This window comes from Phalacrocorax carbo, chromosome 1 (genome assembly GCF_963921805.1).
Source record: "Phalacrocorax carbo chromosome 1, bPhaCar2.1, whole genome shotgun sequence".
NCBI classification, from domain to species: domain Eukaryota; kingdom Metazoa; phylum Chordata; class Aves; order Suliformes; family Phalacrocoracidae; genus Phalacrocorax; species Phalacrocorax carbo.
The window spans coordinates 1768191-1785856 of record NC_087513.1 but is presented as its reverse complement, the minus strand read 5'-3'; the positions used below and the strand labels follow the sequence as shown (position 1 = coordinate 1785856).

Here is a 17666-nt window from a genome sequence, read left to right as displayed (position 1 = left end):
CCACCCTTCTCTGTATCCTTTTTGCAAGTGAAAGTGAAGGAGTGCTTAAAACAAGAGTCCTGATAGACTTTTCTCCCCATTTTTTTTTCTTAATTTTTTTTCTTCAGGCAAGGTAAAGCAGCAGAAATAGGGCTGTTAGGAAGGGAAGGGTGCATCTGAAACCACCCCAGCATAGAGCAATTGCTGGTTGCAGTATAACTTAATGTTCTCGGCACCTGTTGGTACTTGGTGCCCTTCTTAAACCGTGATTTAATCGGAGTCATAACCAGGATAAACACATAACAGGTTGTTGTTAAGGCAGGAAAGTACCCACAGTTAAAGCGACAGGCTCCCGTATGGAGCGAGTTCCCAGCCAAATAGCTCTCCGTTTCACTGTCTGCTTAAATTAGAGGTGATGTGATGCTGAGAAAGAGGTGTCTGAATTTTCTGCTTTGTTCTCCTGCCGTTCTGGACATCATTCCGGCAGCAAAAATGAGAGATTGCCGAATAACATTTTTTTAATATTGAATGTGAATGATATATGTGGGTGTGCGTATAGGAGTTCAGTGTTTCATTGTGTGTCTTATTGTGTGCATTCAGCTTCCCTCCTTTCACTCCCTCCATTTCCCTGTGGATTTTGTCCATGTATTTCTGGAATAATGAACATAGAGCATTGCTCTTTGTTTTTCTTCACCAAAATAGAGCTCGCGTGACTGAAGAATCATACGACCTTGCCATCTCTAGTTTCTACTAGGTCATGCAGCCTGTGTGCCGGTGCCTGTCGATTCTAGCAGGGAGCTTGTGGATGAACTGCCCTCGCTGTTAGAAAACGCTCCGTGTGATGGATCTTTTACCACATCCCAGGGAAATGGTCTGAGTTAGTTTTATTGCTGGCAGAACCACGTGGTTCTCGCTTTTTTGTTAAACCCCCACCCCCAATTTTTTTATTCCTTTTTTCCGCCTTCTTGGGAGGTTCGGAATTGTTTGTTCTTTGATGCTGATGCACTTTGAATATTGGTCAGCTGTTGCAGCGAAGTACAAGCTCTCACTCACTCATCACTAAAGCAATCCCTGCTTAGTCTTTGCCATGTTCTTCCCTCTCCTGTCCCCGCTCAGTCCCTTCGGCCTTATGACTGCTAACCTCTAAACGCTATCTCCTCATCTTCCGTCTCCATCTTCTTCCCGTTCCTCAGCCTTTCTGATAATGATCTGTCTGAGATTGAGGGTGGATTTAGTCTCTGGGAAAAAGGTGATTTCACTGCTGCTTGGGCTTGCGTAGCCATTAGCGATTCTGCAAACCAGGGCTGGTACTGGATTCAGGACTAAGATACCATTTATTTTTATTTTTTTTGTTACTGTTTCAGCTTCCAAGAGCTGTCCTCTAGTCTTAAATCATTTGACTTATTCCCTGGAGCAAATTGATTCAGCCTTCCAAGAGAAGCCAAATCACTCACAGTCCATTTTCTTGGCATTAGGTGTTTCAAATCAGGTAGAGGGGTGGATCTGTGTGTAACGTTTTTAAACTGAGGTGGTGGTGGTCTGTTGACTCTAATCCCTTTTAAACTGCGAATTACTGAGGATGCCTGTATATTCTGCATGATCCACATACAGGAAAGCGCAGGAGGTGGTGTAGACTTCCAGATATTAGTGACTCAGTGCGAGGAAGGGATAGCCATTTTCGATCGTTCTCAGTGGGTCGAATGCTGCTTTCCAGAAATCATCGTGTTTTGCTGGTACGTGCTTTCCTTGGACTAAATGCCAAAAGAAAGAAGCACAAAATAGTTTCTTTGAGATTGTACAAATAGAGTGTCTGGGGGGATTATTCTGAAACGTTTTGCACTATTGGCTGTAGCTGGCTTTAATTTCTTTGATACTCCCTTAAAAATGAATGTTTTAAATTTGCATTAATGTTTATGTTAGGAAAAGTCTGCTGCCCTTTAGGGGAGCTTAACCCTGGAGGCGTTTGTCATCTCCCGTGAAAGGTTGAGGTTAAAAGCTGACAGTTGATTGTTAGATAAATTTTGCATTATTTCCAAATTCCAGTGGGCTTTTCACCTGGCCTTGAGCGCTTTCTCCTGTGAGGGCCAGGGGTGGTGGGGGGCTTAACACGCAAATTAGAGATGTGCAAATCATCTCTGCCTTCCCGACTGCCTGGGTACTCACCGTGTTAAAAGCTGATTGTTTCTAGGCAGTCGGCTGTGGACTTTTATAATGACTGTATTGGGACAGACTCTATCCAAATGGAGGTGAACAAGAGGGGATGAGGTGGTGGTATGCATAATGAATGAATGGTATTGAGAGAGGATGAATGGTGTCCAGTCCCAGCCCCTGAGCGAGGTATGACAGGGAAAGGTAAGCTTAAGCAGGTTTGCACTGGAAGAGACTCTGGCAGGCCCTAAAGTCTGAGATTTTGACTGAAACCTAACAGGATTTAGGATAGGACCAGGTACTTATGCAGTTACCAAGCATAGCCCCTGACAAAGGTAAAAATCAGTGTGTGTACTAAAGCAGGCCTGCATGTCCCTGATTACCTCTGGCATGGTAGATTGATAGATGCAAAGTTGAAGACATTGATAAATTATTAACTTAAGCTCTTTGGCATTTCTTGGTGGACTGTGTTGCTCTGTTCTGGGTTGATGGTGGCAGGACCAGGCGTGCTCTGGAGCTGTGAAGCGACTGAGCAGGGGCAAATGCCTGATGAGACACCCCTTCTTTTGCAGCAGCAAAGCTGGATGAGAACATAAACCCAGGTTGTCTGCTGAGGTCGGACTGGAGCTCGAAAATCATTTTGTTCTTAAAGGTGTCTCTAGATCTAAATGCTATTTTAAACCTGTGCTGCGAAACTGCAGTTTAGTTTTTGATCACCATTGTGGACATGGTTGAAGAATTAAAACTCATCTTGGTTTCAGGGACAAATGAAGCTGCTCCTTTAAGTCTTGCTCAGTCAACTGTAAATGGTTTGAAGCCAGATCCTTTTTTTTTATTTTATTTTGAAAACAGCCAGGTTTGGTTTTTAAATGCATTTGGAGAGGGGGCCTGTTGGCTTTTCTTAAACGCAGTATCAGCCTTGGGAGATCTCCACTGAGAGGAACCTGGTGCTTTTGAAACCTGAAGGAAGAGAGCATGGCATGGAGTTGGTGATGGATGCAATCCCAGACTTGCCCTCGTGTCCTGGCTGTTCCAAAGCTGTTTTGTTTGGAGAAAGTCCTCTTCTTAGTCCTGCTCTTCCTAGAAAGGTTGGACTAGATGATCTCTGAGGTCCTCTCCAACCTGTGATTCTGTGATTCTTTTTTTTTCTTCTTTTTTTTCCTCTTTAGGGATGGGGAGAGGTTTCTCCCTGGTGATACGCCTAATCAAAGTTGGTGGAAGCTAATGCTCTTATGCTCTCCTTTCTGCTGAAGGCAGATGAAACCGGTTATGTTTTCCTTCCTTCTAATACCACTAATTCAAACTCACTGACCTTACCCCTCAGATCTTCAAAGCCGACACAGCTGAATATGAATGCGTGCAGAGTGCTGGTTTCACATAGCAGTAAGGCAAGTTTTAAACCTCACAATAACTGGGCTGCTTTCATGCTGAGCTCATGTTCTGCGTGAGAGATGTGTCCGTGCCGGTGGTGCTTGGGAGCAGTCCTCCGCAGCGGTGCGTTGCAGTACTTCTTGAAGGTATCTACTTCACGCTTGGCGGTGGCGTTTGCAGTTCGCTTGGACAAGAATGACATATCGTGGACTGATATCTGCAAAAGTTTTGCTGCTGGCCTTGCTTTGTAATTCTTGAATTTGTATGGCAGGGTTGTAAAGTAAACAAGGCTGAAATAAAGAAACAACCCTTCTAGGAGTAAAGCACTTACCCTGGAAATGTCAACTCTAACTGCGAAGTGACTCAGCATGGTTATACCAACTTACTCCTCGGTGCTACCGAAGCCACCTCCTACTTCTTTTTTTTTTTTTTTTTTTTTTCTTTTAAAGCTTTCAACCTGCCACAGTGTCAGTTGTGAAATGAGGGAAGCAGTGAAAATAAGGAAGCTAAATGATCAGCGTTTTGTTTAACAAGCTTGGCATCGTAGGTAATTTAATACTCCCGGCCTAGGGGAGGAATCTGTGCATGGTTATTGGGGTAAGCTTAGATCCCAAGAGGAGAATGTGGCTTTGAGAGACTGGTGGGGACGACGCTTGGTTGAAAAGTTGAGATGTCAGAAATCAGATCCTTGTAACTCAGTACCAGAGTCTGTGTTCCTTGAAAGGGAAGGTATGCGAGGAGGTGTTAGCTCACCCTTCTCGTGGCTGACGGGAGCGACTGTACCCTGCAAGTGAGCTTACGGCTAGTGCTGCTCCATGCCTTTTTAAAAAGTGTGGACACTATAATGAAGTCCTATGTTTTGTGTAGAGCTCCATGGTCTTGGATTTAAACAGAATCTGGCTTGCTTGCAAGCCTGATCTTAGCTTGATCTGTTATAAGTTAGTCATAATCCAGGCTTTTTTTATTTCTTCATGGTTTCTGCCATGTCGTCTTTTGTTTGATGTTGGCAGTGTGAGCAGAAGGTTGCCCTGAAAAGGTAAGTTTAAATACTTGCCTTGTTTGGATCAAGACAGCAGAGATTTTGCCAGTAAATAGCCATGCTCTGCTAACTTTGCAGAAGGGAAAAGCTGTGCATTTCACACGTGGAGAAGAGTCACAGCGCTAGCGGCTGGGGCAGGGGGCGAGATCTCGAAACACTAGTTGTGGTTAAGTGCAAGACTGAAGAAATACATCCCCGTGGTTTCAGCAAGTCATTTAAACTGCGAACCCTGTTTTAATTATTGGTTGCTGCTTGAATTTCCCCAGCATAATACTGAGACTTGCATCTTGCCAAATGAAACAAAAAATACTGTAGAATTGAAATTATTAGCAATAATGTACTCGTCATGTCAAGCCCTTGCATCCATGAGAAGGCACTGTTTTGCATTTAAAAGTGTGCCATAAATGTGCATATGCTCTAAAAGAAATAAGAAAATTTGCTGACCCACTGAAATCAACTTGATGTTCAGTCCTGCAAAGCTTATTGACCACTGGGCAATTAAACCGTCTGCCCATCCTTTACTGCTAAGCTCAATTTTGCAGATTTAGAGTATAGATTGTTTAGGAGAGGGGTGTGTTTGATTCTCTGCATATGTTGAAGCCAGAGGATTAGATTCTTGTGTTAGGACTCGGAGCGATCAGGTGCCAGCGTGGGAGCCGTTCTCCCTGAGCGGCTTCACATCGGTTCCTGCAGACACATGTTGATTCGTGCAGATCCTCAGGTGCAGTCCCTTGCCTCACCTTTACAGTGACTTCTACTTACTGAAAATCTGTCCCTTCACACTGGCCAGCTGTAGCTTTTTAAATGTCAGTTCTGCAGAAAGAGAAAAATATTTGTCACTTCAGTGTGATGCATCGGAAAAAGTTTCGGGGTTAAGCAAAGAAGATTTGCCTGTTACGCCTGTTTAGTCATAGTAAGGAATGTGTTTTGTGAGTTTATTGTCTGCCTGGAGATTCTAGCAAAGGTAATTTGAGGCTGTCATGCAAAGGTGCCTCGAGATTGAGATCCTCGAGGTGGATTGAGAACTGGCTGAACGGCAAAGCTCAGAGGATCATGATCAATGGGGCAGAGTCTAGTTGGAGGCATGCAACTAGTGGTGTTCCCCAGGGGTCTGTGCTGGGTCCAGTCCTGGTCAACATATTCATCAATGACCTGGACAAAGGGACAGAGCGTAACCTCAGCCAGTTCGCTGACGATACCAAACTGGGAGGAGCGGCTGATACACCAGGAGGCTGTGCTGCCATCCAGCGAGACCTGGCCAGGCTGGAGAGCTGGGCCCAGGGGAACCTCAGGGAATTCAACGAGAGCAAGTGCAAGGTCCTGCCCCTGGGGAGGAACAACCCCCCGCACCAGCACAGGCTGGGGGTGACCTGCTGGAGAGCGGCTCTGCTGAGAGGCCCTGGGGGTGCTGGGGGGCAGCGAGGTGACCCTGAGCCAGCACCGGGCCCCTGGGGCCAAGGGGGCCAGCGGTGTCCTGGGGCGCATGAAAAGGCGTCTGGCCAGCAGGGCGAGGGAGGTTCTCCTCCCCTTCTGCTCTGCCCCAGTGAGGCCCCATCTGCAGGGCTGCGTCCAGTTCTGGGCCCCCCAGTTCGAGAAGGGCAGGGAACTGCTGGAGCAAGGCCAGCGCAGAGCTGCCAAGGGGATCAGGGGCTGGAGCATCTCCCTTGGGAGGAAAGGCTGAGAGACCTGGGCTTGTTCAGCCTGGAGAAGAGAAGGCTGAGGGGGGATCTCATCAATGCTTATAAATACCTGAAGGGCAGGTGTCAGGAGGATGAGCTGGACTCTTTTCAGCGGTGCCCAATGCCAGGCCAAGGGGCAACTTTCTCGCCAGTTTTCTGCAGGCTTGGAAGGCACAAGAAGCAAGTGTAAAGATAGGTGAACTTTGTAATCCTCTGTAGGTTTTGTTTGATTTTATATAGCAGCTGGGATCTGTTGCTGAGCACTCAGGGAAAGGCTGCACGGTCAGGTGTGTGGTGCTACGATGTTGAAGGCTTTTACTCTCCTTCACAAGGCGCTTCAAACAGCAGAAAAGCCCTTTAAAGGAAAGAAGGTCCTGAGCTGGCAGGTTATGTGCTTCTGCTGATAAGCGTGCCTTGTCACTGGTGTTAGTTTTCTCCTGCTCGTTTTCCTTAATGCACAAAAATTGTGGTCAAGAGCATGTAGAACACCCGCTGCAGGAGGAGAATGTTCTCCTAATTCTTCAGCAAGATATAGGATGGATCAGAAGCTGACACCGCTTGGCTCAAAGCTGTTGTATATAGGTGTGAATCGATAACTACTTTTCACCATTCGGTTCTCCCGAAGTCACCCAAAATGCATCAGGACTTTGCAGCATGCACGTTCTTCTCTTAGGAACTGAATGGAGCTGCCCAGGCTGCCACATGCATCACAGAAACCCACAACAACTGTTTTTAGGTCATTACCAGACAGGACTAAATTTAGCATATGAGCCAGAAGTGTGAGGCTTTGTATCCAGCCTCCTGCCTGGTCCTTATTTCTGGGCTGTCTGCTTGGGCTGTGCCCTACAACCAGTCGTACATCTGGTGAAGATGAAGGATGAAACCCCTGCCTGCTTTTGCTTTTTAATCACACAGAGCAGGGACATCGCTGAGGTTTGTTTGCAAAGTTCCCAGATAACACCGTATGAAGTGGAGGGGGAGTTGTAGGGAAGAGCACAAGCAGTTTGCTGAGCTAGTGATAGGATATGGAGCTTCTCACCCCATGGATGACGGGCTTGAGTTCCCATCTGGGTTGACAGTGGTTCCAGGTGGCCAAGAGGAGAAGCCTGTCCAGTTTTTGGTTGCCTGTGTATTGGTTGGCTGCCTCCATAGCCCAAAAGCTGTGGATAGCTGAACTCTGGTTGCTGCCAAAGATCTGCACTGGTCCGGGGATGGGAACAGCTCACGCTTGGAGCAAAGGGGGAAGTGCTTTTCTCATTAACCCTAAAACACATCTCAAGGAGAGAATGTTCCCATGACTGTTCTTTTGAGCCCCGCATCTCTGCTAAAATTCTCAGGATGGCAGAGATGAGTAAAGCTGGGGGGGAATAAGTCACCCTGACAGTATGAGGGAAAATTTTAAGGCTGCTGGGAGCAGCGTGCTGGTCCTGCAATTCCAAGATGTCCTTTATTTTAACTTCTTTGGTTGTTCCGGGATTCTGTTTATTTGCAGTAGCACACTGGTTAGTTGGGGGTTTTCTGTGGATTAGTAATATTGTCATCCAAAATGGCTTAAAGTGTGTCAAGTCTGCTTAATTCTGATTTATTAAAGAAGGCTGTGATAAATGTGTGTCTTTGAAACTCTCGCTGGGTCTGCCAGAGGTCACCTGTGATTCAGAGCATCTGGCGGAGGTCAGTGCTAGGCTTTTTGTTCTGTAGTGGTGTAAGCTTTGGGGATTTTTTCAGCTCATCTCTGAAGGAGGAGATACTTCAAACTCGGTGGCAAAATCCCACTTTTCAGGCAGCTGCACCCACTAACGACTAAACTGTGTTAATTAGTTTTTAGTGCAGTGGCAGTAGTGTTCCTTTGTCCCTTCTATAATAGTCAGCCAAACGGATGATGTCAAGGAATCTTCTGTTTCAGCTGAATTTAACTAATTATAAGAAAGCACTGCCTTCACCCTCCAAAGCTCGGTAACACAGTCTCAAAGCTGGGAATAGCAGTGGTCTAACAATAGCATTTATATTGATAGCGTGGCTTGTATTACGGCGATGTACGCAAAACTCGATTACAAAGTTCAGTTTTAAATTGACTGCTTTTTTTTTAAAAATCAGCATAACAAACTTCAGGTATTGTTATTCCTGCAGGAAACCTTGAGGCAAGTGTTCTTCCTGTGGCTATCAGGAATATGTGGACATAAATTGGGATGGCTAATTTGTAAAGCTCCCCATGACTCTGTCTTTAGATAACTGATGTGCCTCTCGTTAGGGAGTTGAGAGGGCAGGGGGATCATTAAGCCTGAGCAGATGTGCTAGAACCAGCTCTTGGACCAGAAGCAAAGGGCTGGGTGATGAGGAGCTCTGGACTCAAGTGCGGGCAGACTTGCTCCTCTGTCCTGGACCCCGTCTCCAAGTGGATTTGGTGCTTCTGCTGGGTAGGAAGCTTGGCTTTGAAGAGCTTTGAAATGGCCAGCAGTGAGAGCACCTTCCAAACCCTTCCAGGGATGTTCCCCAGTCTCTTCCCAGCCTTTCCATCTGTACAGCTCAGCGGTCCTTTCAGAGGAAACTGCTTGGCCACAGCGACGAGGACTATGTATTCCTGTGTTTCAGTAACACACTCTGCTGTTCTGCTGGTCATGCTATTAAAAAAACCCTACCTTTTTCCCTTCCTCCAATTGTGGTGGTGTCATTTGTGCCAGAGCGGGTTTAATGAACCCCTGCCTTCCCACGAGGTGTTCAGATCGGACGTTTGTGTGCAGAGGCTTAGTCACATCGCTGGAGAAAGCCACGGAGCTTGAGAAATAGCCTGGACGACTTGCTTGTGCTTCTGGTGCAGCTGCTGAGCGAAGGCCCAGTCTTCAAAGCCTGGAAACTTGTTTTAAAGAAAAAAAAAAAAGAAGGTATTTGACATGACTGAATGCAGCGTAGCGGGTGTCCCGGGGTGAGGGCACCCTCCGTTCTGGGCACCAGTACCACCCCGGCTCTGCCTCGCCGCGGTTTTGTTGACGTCTGGCGAGCTGGGCCCTGCTGGTGCATTCACATCTACAAACAAAGCCCCGAACGCTTTGTTAGGCTCCTTCCTTGGCAACCTTTCCGCCGCGTCCCTAAAGCTTGCCTTTCTGTTGCACAAGGAAGCTCGTGTGGGGATCATTGTTAGTCTCCAAGTATGGCTCTTTCTCATCTTCCTCTCGAACACAATGTATCTTTATACCTGAAACTTCAGGAAAATCCTGTATAGTTAATCCTTTGGGAAAAGCCAAAACCGCCTCGGAAGCGCTCGAGAGTTTTAAAAATACTTGTTAGCAGGCGAGTGTTTAACTTCTTGGTGCAAAAGCCGATGGTAGGAACTGGATGCAAGAGGAATTGCTGAGACTAGCGGAAGCACCGGCCTGATTTCTTACATTTCCAGGGCTGATAAAGAAGTGAACTTTCTACAGATGGTTTGGTGATTAACTGACAAAGCTGTGCCATGTTTGCGGTTAGAGTTAGTGGCTTGATGGATGGGAAACGGCACGTATCGACCCTCTGCCTAACCTTGGAAATGTGTGTCTGTCAGTGTTTTCTCAAGACTGATAGGGACAGCGGAAGCCGACCTGACTCGGAGTAGGTAGAAAGCTGAGTGATAGGCCCATCCTTATAAACTAAACCTTGCAATACAGGGGGCCAGATGGACTGAACAAAATAAAGCTGAGGCAAAACCACTTGCCTTGTGCATCTTGTCTGTTTACAGCCAGGACTGGGACATTGGATCTGTTTATGGGATCTACTGAGGACGCACGCGATAGGCTACAGTGCCCCATTGCTCTCATTACACAGTAAGAATAAAGGGGATAATTGATTTAACAGCGATGACAATGGCATATTGGATTGTTGTAGGTATTTGAGCACAAAACTGTGTCATGCAGGAAGCTCCTACAGCTTTTCTTTTAGCAAAACTCAGCTGCAGTTTCCTGGTATGTGGGACTGTTTGGTGTTTTCATTTTATACTGCAGGTGACCTAGAAAGAAGGAAAACTGCCAATAAGCTTCGGCTACTATGTGTAACCAAGGTCTGAAAGGTACTTGTTCCTAAATCACTTTGTTTTTCTGCTTTGGTTTGAGAGAAGACAGTGTGTGTGTTGGAAACCGTGGCCGCAGTTGTCATAACTTTACTGGTTCTGTGATTCAGATGTGGAGGAAAGTCATCTGCTCTGTTCTTCAGGTCGTTTGTTTGGGTTTAAAAAAAAAACCAAACAACATTGCGTGTAAAATCCTGTCTGAGCTGTTCCTTTACAACATCGCTTCTGAGATACCTTTTAAGAAACCGAGGAGGGGAGAAGCAAACCTGACCCTTCCGGAAATTCTGGCAGGCTCTGTCAGGACTCCTTGGTGTAGCGCAAAGAGGACAAATCTGATCCTCATGGTTTTGCAAGCAGTCTATAAAAGGCATCCTGCCCTTAGGTTGCCATCACCGTTTTCAGATGTGCCCTTAGAAGGTACGGGTGCTGCATCAACAGGCTTGTTAATGGACGTATCGGCGTAAGCCCCATTGCATAGGCAAGAGGTAGACAGCCTCACGGGCGATCTTCGTCCCGATGATCTTTTTTTCCCACCTGCTAGCAAGGCGGTCTGTGCGTTGTCTGCTGAACCTGAGAATCGGCAGAGGAGCAGAATGTAGCTTGTTCTTCAAAAACCGTATTTCTGTTAAAGTGATTTGAAAGGAACAGAAATTTGCAGGTGCCTCTGGGTATGACCCACCCTGAAAGGAACACCTGTATCTGGTAGTAAATCTATGTGTTACTTCAAATTGGGCTGTTACGGGTGGTGGGAAATGTGAATTGAAGCCTGACAGTGACTGTTCCCCTGTGTTACTTGAGGTGAAGGGAATTGTTCTAATCTCTAGCTTAATTTTCAAATTTAGTTTGCTTTTGTTTCCTACACCCGTGCTATAGAAATACCAGTGGTTTCTGAGATTTGTTTTGAAGTTTTTGTTTCTTTAAGGGCTGACAAGGTACAACCCTTCTCCAGGAAGGCCTTAGAAATGTTGGAGCTTCTGGCTCGAGTAGCAAAGTATTCTGTAATGAATAAATATCAGTTGTGCCCTGTTCTTCAGATGGAGAAATAATTTCCAAAATGTCTTTGAGAGACCTCGTTGCTGTTCTGTTTGGTACAGAAAATACCCAGATGGGTGGCAGTTTGCGACGAGGATTTTTGGTATTAAGCACATAAGCCTTGGACATTAATTGTTGTTGAATGCTTAAAGTTGAAGAAGCTTCGTGACGACCACTGCTGCTTAATTTTCACTGGCACTGTCCACTTCAATGCTCGCTCTGGGCTCTGAGTCTTATTTACAGTTTGAGTACAGCTTGCTCTAGCTGGCATTTCAAATAGTTGTTGCCGTCTCAGTTCTGAAGACAACAGTTTACAAAATCCTTTAAAAAAAACCAAAACAACCCTGTGCAGGTGTGACCTCAGTGAGCAAGAAATGCATCATTAAGTACTTCCACGTACGCATCTGCTGGTGTGGGGTTGGAAGGAACTCTGGAAAACAACGCTATGCTGTAGATAGCTTGGTATCCTTGGTGTAAGAGGTGCTTGCAGAGCAGCTCTGGCTTTTGTTTCTGCTCTGATGTTTCAGATACTCTGCTCCAGCTGTCGGCTCCATTAGGTTTATAGCAAAGGTCAGCAAAGCAAGCCTCTTCCATAGATCCGGTTTTAAAGCGAGCGGAGGCAATACATCTAAGTAGGTGCCCCACAGCTATCTTTCCAGTCACATTGCCAAACCCTTTTGTACTTGTTAGAAAGGCAGCCCGAGCAACTAACCGTCTTGCTCTCATCGCATATGCTTATCACATGGACCAGTTCTTGGTGTGGCGCCAAGGGTTTTGCGCTTAAACCAGCACTTCCTGGTGAGTCTCACCTCTGTTGTGCCTGTACACACGCGGCGGGGCGGGGGGGAAAGGAAGGAAAAATCCCACAGAATTACGTTCCTGGCAGGCTGTGGAGAGCTGTTGTGATATGTTATCCTGATTCCAAGGGAGCAGGATCCTAGACAGGACTTTAAATGTGTTTCCTCCCCCCTCAATGTTTTAATAGTTCGAGCTTGTGTGTGTTTGTGCGAAGCCTCTTTTAGAGAAAACTTCAGGATTTTTGTTGAAGAGAGATCCTGGTGTGAAGTGTTCACTAAAACAATTCTCAGGATTCCCATATTTAACACTTTCTCAATTCAGTGTTGTGATGTAGCTCGAGCCGATGCAGCATATCAGCATCCCCTCGGTGAGTGTCTGGCCAAATTCAGCATCCCTTGCAGGCAAGAAAAGATCCTGGGAAAGGGCAGCAAAGAGGGTGGGGACTTCGGTTCCAGAACTGGTAACTGCTCTGTGCCAAAGCGTCTTAAAATTAAGCTTATGCTCAATAGAATATCTCTGAATTTACCAGAAAGAAGATGTTTGCTTTGACACTTTCTCCTTCTCCCTGTCACTCTTTATCTTGTTTAAAATCAAGAACTTGAGATAATTCTAGATTTTTTCCTAAATAAAAACTCTTGCCAAAGCTCAGCTGCTGACGACCTCTGCATCTGTCTGCTTTGACTACAAACATGTCGTGTCCCAAGGGCTTTACAGCCTGAGGAGATGGTTGGTTGTGCATTTGGGGTTTTATGTCGCTGATGCTGAGGTGGCTCGATATGCTTGCAGTTTCTAAATGACTGTGTAGGTTTCTTGGAGTAAAAAAGCATTTCAGTAAAGTCTAAAACAAACTTCACTTGAGGGAAAAGGCCACATCTTAAAATAATACATGTCGTTGGGAAGTCTAAGTTAGTGAAGTATTCCAACTGCGCAAACACGTGAAAAGCATTTTGCTTGTAACAGACCTGGTATGTTCTTGTAAAATGTGTGATCGGGCACAACCCCCAAAACCCAGTTAAATCTTCAGCTTGGTGTCAGGTCTAGCACACATCTGGGGTCACGTTCTCAATTCTGTGGTTTTACAACCACGGTTTCTCTTTCAGAAGTGTTTTTGGCACTTGAATCCTCACAAAGAGGAAATCAACTGTACCCAGCCCAATTGAAAAAAAGAAATGATTGTATTTTCTCCTTCTGATATTTCACTTAAAATGCACTTGAAATTTCTCGCTTATTTGAGAAGTTTATTATTCGCACATTAAACGCTCCGTTCCCACCAGTATGTACAATCCCCATGGTAACAAACTTCTCTTGATGAAAGCTGTAGCAATGCAAATATTATATCTAGTGGTTTAGCTCAGGGACAAACGTACGGCCATATAAACTACTACTGCTGTCGTCTTTGATGCCTCTGGGTCTGACTCCGGTTTCCCCCATGACTGACTTTGAACATCAGCATAGGGAATTCTGTGGTTTCTGGCTTGGTGGCTGGCTGAGAGTGCAAGGTTCCCCATTTTTTCTGCCTTGTTCACACCAGGTGAGCAGCTTGTATTGAACTCTTCTGGGAGGCACGAGCATCGGGTCAGAGGAGACCAGTGCAATCATATAATGAGGACCTTTTTGCCTCTCTGGTTATCCCAAAGAAGCCCAGGGCCTTCTGCTCCTGTGTCATGGCTCCGTACGTTGTCTTCCTTGCTAGTCCTTTCTGGTAGGATGCCTTTCTCAAACTGTGCAGTCATCTCCAGCTAGGATCCATTTAAGGAGTTCGCTAATTGACGGTTGCTTATCATTACAGACTAACTGGGCTTAAACTCTCTTGGTTACGAACTTGTCCTCTTTAACTGAGATTCAAAGAAACCTTGTGCTTGTGGAGGCAGTGCTGTGTTGCGTTATGGTCACTCACAGGAACATCAGTTAAGCTGTAGCGATCACAACTTCATTTTGACTCCGTTACATCTTCCACGTCTCTTCCTTTCATGTTCAAAAATCTTCTGTCCCAGCTTCTTATCAACCTGACTGATGCATCTCCCCGCCTTTCTCGAGGAGCACCTTGGCAACCCTTGCGTAGGTCACGGTTTAAAGTGGTTTCAAGCCATTCCCACCCAACGTGCTGCTCCTGGGACTGACCAGCACCACGTGCAGCACCGAAACACAGCCATCTCGCAAGCAAAGCTCCGCTGCGATGCAAACCAGGTGTCACCCTGGACCTATACATGTTCTCATCCTGAATTGCACTTGGCTAACGATACCTAGTATCAGGACCTGATGCTTGTACGTGTTCTGTTCTTCCTTGTCTGTAAATGCAAATGAATTGCACAGTAATCAGCACTGCAAAACTGGAGTTTGGCTACGGCCCTTGTTATCTACTGTCAAAATTACCCTGATTGTGTTCCTGTCTAATCTGATTGTGAAGGAGCTCTCAGTGCCACCGCTGCAATTAAATGTTGACCCATCCAGTGGAAGCCTGAGAACACAGTTTTAAAGAAGGTCATTCCAATCTGTTTTCTTTATGGCAAAAAAAAAAAAGTATCTGTCTTCCATCTCTTCCTCTAAACAAGTTGAAACTTTTCAAGGGAGCAGCACAGAGCTGGGGAAGGCAATGAATTAATTTGTTCCCTGAAGGAAAAGGGGAGTATTATTCAATCCAGCATGGTATGAGATGTACCTTGGTATCGTCTTATGGTGGTTTCCTTCCTCTGGGGAGGGAAGACCCGCTTTGAAGCCTGGAGTATCCTCTTTGTAGGAAAAACGCTGATTTAGTTTATAATTTGTTCATAGCAGGCAGCTCGTATGTGGTGTGTCTTTCTGGGGAAAGCTGGCTTTTCCTTCTACCTTTTCCTTATTACTCCAGTTCTTGGCACAAAGTTTAGTGGAGAGTGGCCAGATGTAAATCATCAAGAGCTCCAAAGAAGGCGAGCCAGACCGGAGGGCTTGCTGGAGCAGCAGTTCCTTCTCCCCAAAACCCCGATCGCACTCGCAAGGTACCTTTCAGTACACGTGGCTGTGCTTGGAAAGTGCCTTTTGATGGGGTTGCTGGTGACTAGGGTGTTTATCTTGGGGAAATTTGCCATCCTTGATGTGAAATTGTGAAGGGTGTGCACAGAATAACTTAAGAATGCTCTTTCTTGTGTAATTTCTCATCTCGGTTGGTTAAAATCTGGTAGAGAAGTGGTGAGTAAGGGGGTATTTTTTTTGAAGTAAAACTTCATTTCCAACAAGAAAACGCTTGTGCGCAATAAAATAAAAGCTCGGCAACCAAGTGCAGGTTGCTGTTCAGTTATTCATTTGCTATTCCCTCACTTCCAGAGCATTTTCAGCTGCAATCATAACCAGCCCTTGTCTTGAAACGAGTGAAACCGCCTCTGTGTAATGCTGGTCCTGGTTCGCTGGTTATCTTCAGAGCTTTCCATGACTGTCTGTGAGTGACTCGCTGTCCTCCTCCTTTACGCTGTAGGATTTCAGTGAGTTTTGGTCTTACAAAGCTGTGCGATTCCTGGGCAAGCCCAGTTCAGATGCTGGAAGATTGAGATTTGCCCCAGGTACGTGAAGACAAACTGCAGATTGCCCCACTGGCGTCTTCCCTTCTTGGGGCTGTTGAGGACCATGGGGTCGTGAGTACCAACACCAGAAACTGCAACACGTCATCCTTGGCAAATAGGGAACCTATTTCTGGTGCTAGAAAACCCCTTTGCTTGAAGCTAGAGACTGTGAGCAGTGCCCTTTGGCAACGAGAATAACTAGCTTGGGGGAAAACCGGTGGATTTTAATAATCTAATGGGTTTAGCCAGGAGTTCTCGAGGTTTGCAACTAACAGGGTGACTAGAAAGTGCCGCCTCTTGCTGCTCAAAGAAATGACAAGAGCTTTTATTATTTGTAACCTTTTTCGCTTCTGACTACGTGTCCTTTTTTTCTGGTGTGGTGCAGGGATAGACAGAGAAGTGTGAAGAAAGTTAAATGTGAATAAAGGGCAGAGACTTTGACTTGGGGAAAATAAGAACAAATATTCCTGATGCTTAAAAGCATCAAAGTCCTGGTGCTGGCTGTGGTTTCACCTGTGCAACTGGCACCTCGGGTAACTCATATCAGATAAAGGCAGGGAGTTTAGAGGAGTCAAGGCAGCCTACAAGGGCTTGGAGGCAGGGAGGTGTCTGGGCTGAACTTGCCCTTTTGTGGCCCACGCGTCGGCGTAACTGGTAACGCTGCTAAATCATAGGGCTCCTTACAGATAACTGCAGGTTGTGTAAGTGCTGCTTAGAGTGGAATTCGTTCACCTTTGTAAGAAAATAAACATGAATAACCATCAGGCCCAATATTAGAGGCTATTTATGTTACAAAATTCTGCTTGCAAAGATTGCAGAAGAACTCACACCTCTGACACCTCGAACAAGCAGAGCGGTGCTTTTTGCACCACAAGCAGCTGGAGCGGCTGCGCTTCCATCGCATGGGTGGCGTTGCGGCACTCGCTGCTTGCAAAGCTCTTCGCAAAGGAAAAGATCAACTGTATTAATCTCATTTTTAACACACCCTTTGTCACAAAATATGGTGAGTTGTTTTCTCAAAGATGGGTTCTCAACTGCTGAGGTGGCAGACCACACACAGAGGTGTGGTCTTATGTTTTTTCCCTCAAATTCAGAATGTCTTCTCTGGTGTGGTTCTTCACCTGGAAGGACAGCTGAAGACAAGTCTCTGAGGGAGAGAGGACATGGCAGAGATCCTTAGAAAGCAGGGACTTGCTTTTCTGGTAATGACCATCGACCTATTTGCGACTTGTGTTGAGATGCACATAGATAAATATACAACTTTATTTTTCCCTGGGGCATTGCAGCTTTCTGCTTTGTCTGCCTCTTTGGGGCAGGCTGCTCATGGCCATTTGTGTCACTAGGCTTGCAAAAATATTTTCAGTGAAATATTTTTAGCTGGAAAACTGATTTGCCCAAGCTTATAACTTATGTTAATTTTAAAGAAACTTAATGAAGGGATTTTTTTTTTTTTTAAGGCTAAATGTTTGCCAGGAAAAAAAGAAAAAAAAACGCTCAGCCCTGCAAACAGAGCAGCCATCTGTTGGCCGTGATGTTCATCTGGGATTTCGGGAGATCTGGGTGTGAAGTTGAATCCTAACAAATTTTTTTTTTTATTACTGTAGGGGAGATCCAGCCTTATGGTGGTGGGTGGCCCCGCACGAGGATGAGGGAAGGGGAACTTGACCCTGGAACAGGCAAATCCACAGCGGCCAGTCTATTTCTGACCGATGATTGGGCAGTCTGTTGCTCTCCAGATTTGAAAGGTTTTGTGTGGGTTTCGTCCCAATGCAGAATGGGTAAAATGCTTTAAATCACTTTTCATTCTGACCAAAGAAACAATTTCCTACGAGCTCAACCCTGAACAATAGAGCCTTGATCTTGATAGGGGGCTCTGGATGTTACTGTAATGCTAATACGTGGCGCGGTTGGCCTTTGCGCTTCTGGCGCATTTCAGGCACTATATAGGGAGTCTGTAATCAGCTGCTGAAAAATTCCCTTCTGTCTCTCTCCTAGCAACCCCTTCTGAATTGATATTTGAAAATAAGCTTGCTTTCTATATCATCATCTAA

The 17666-nt window shown here is 45.7% G+C and overlaps 1 protein-coding gene across 2 annotated transcripts in view; it reads left to right on the top strand.

The window, feature by feature from the left end:
* The window catches only part of UBE2H (ubiquitin conjugating enzyme E2 H), a 54590-nt gene that overhangs the window by 6301 nt on the left and 30623 nt on the right, over positions 1–17666 (top strand). The gene's annotated exons all lie outside the window — the stretch shown is intronic.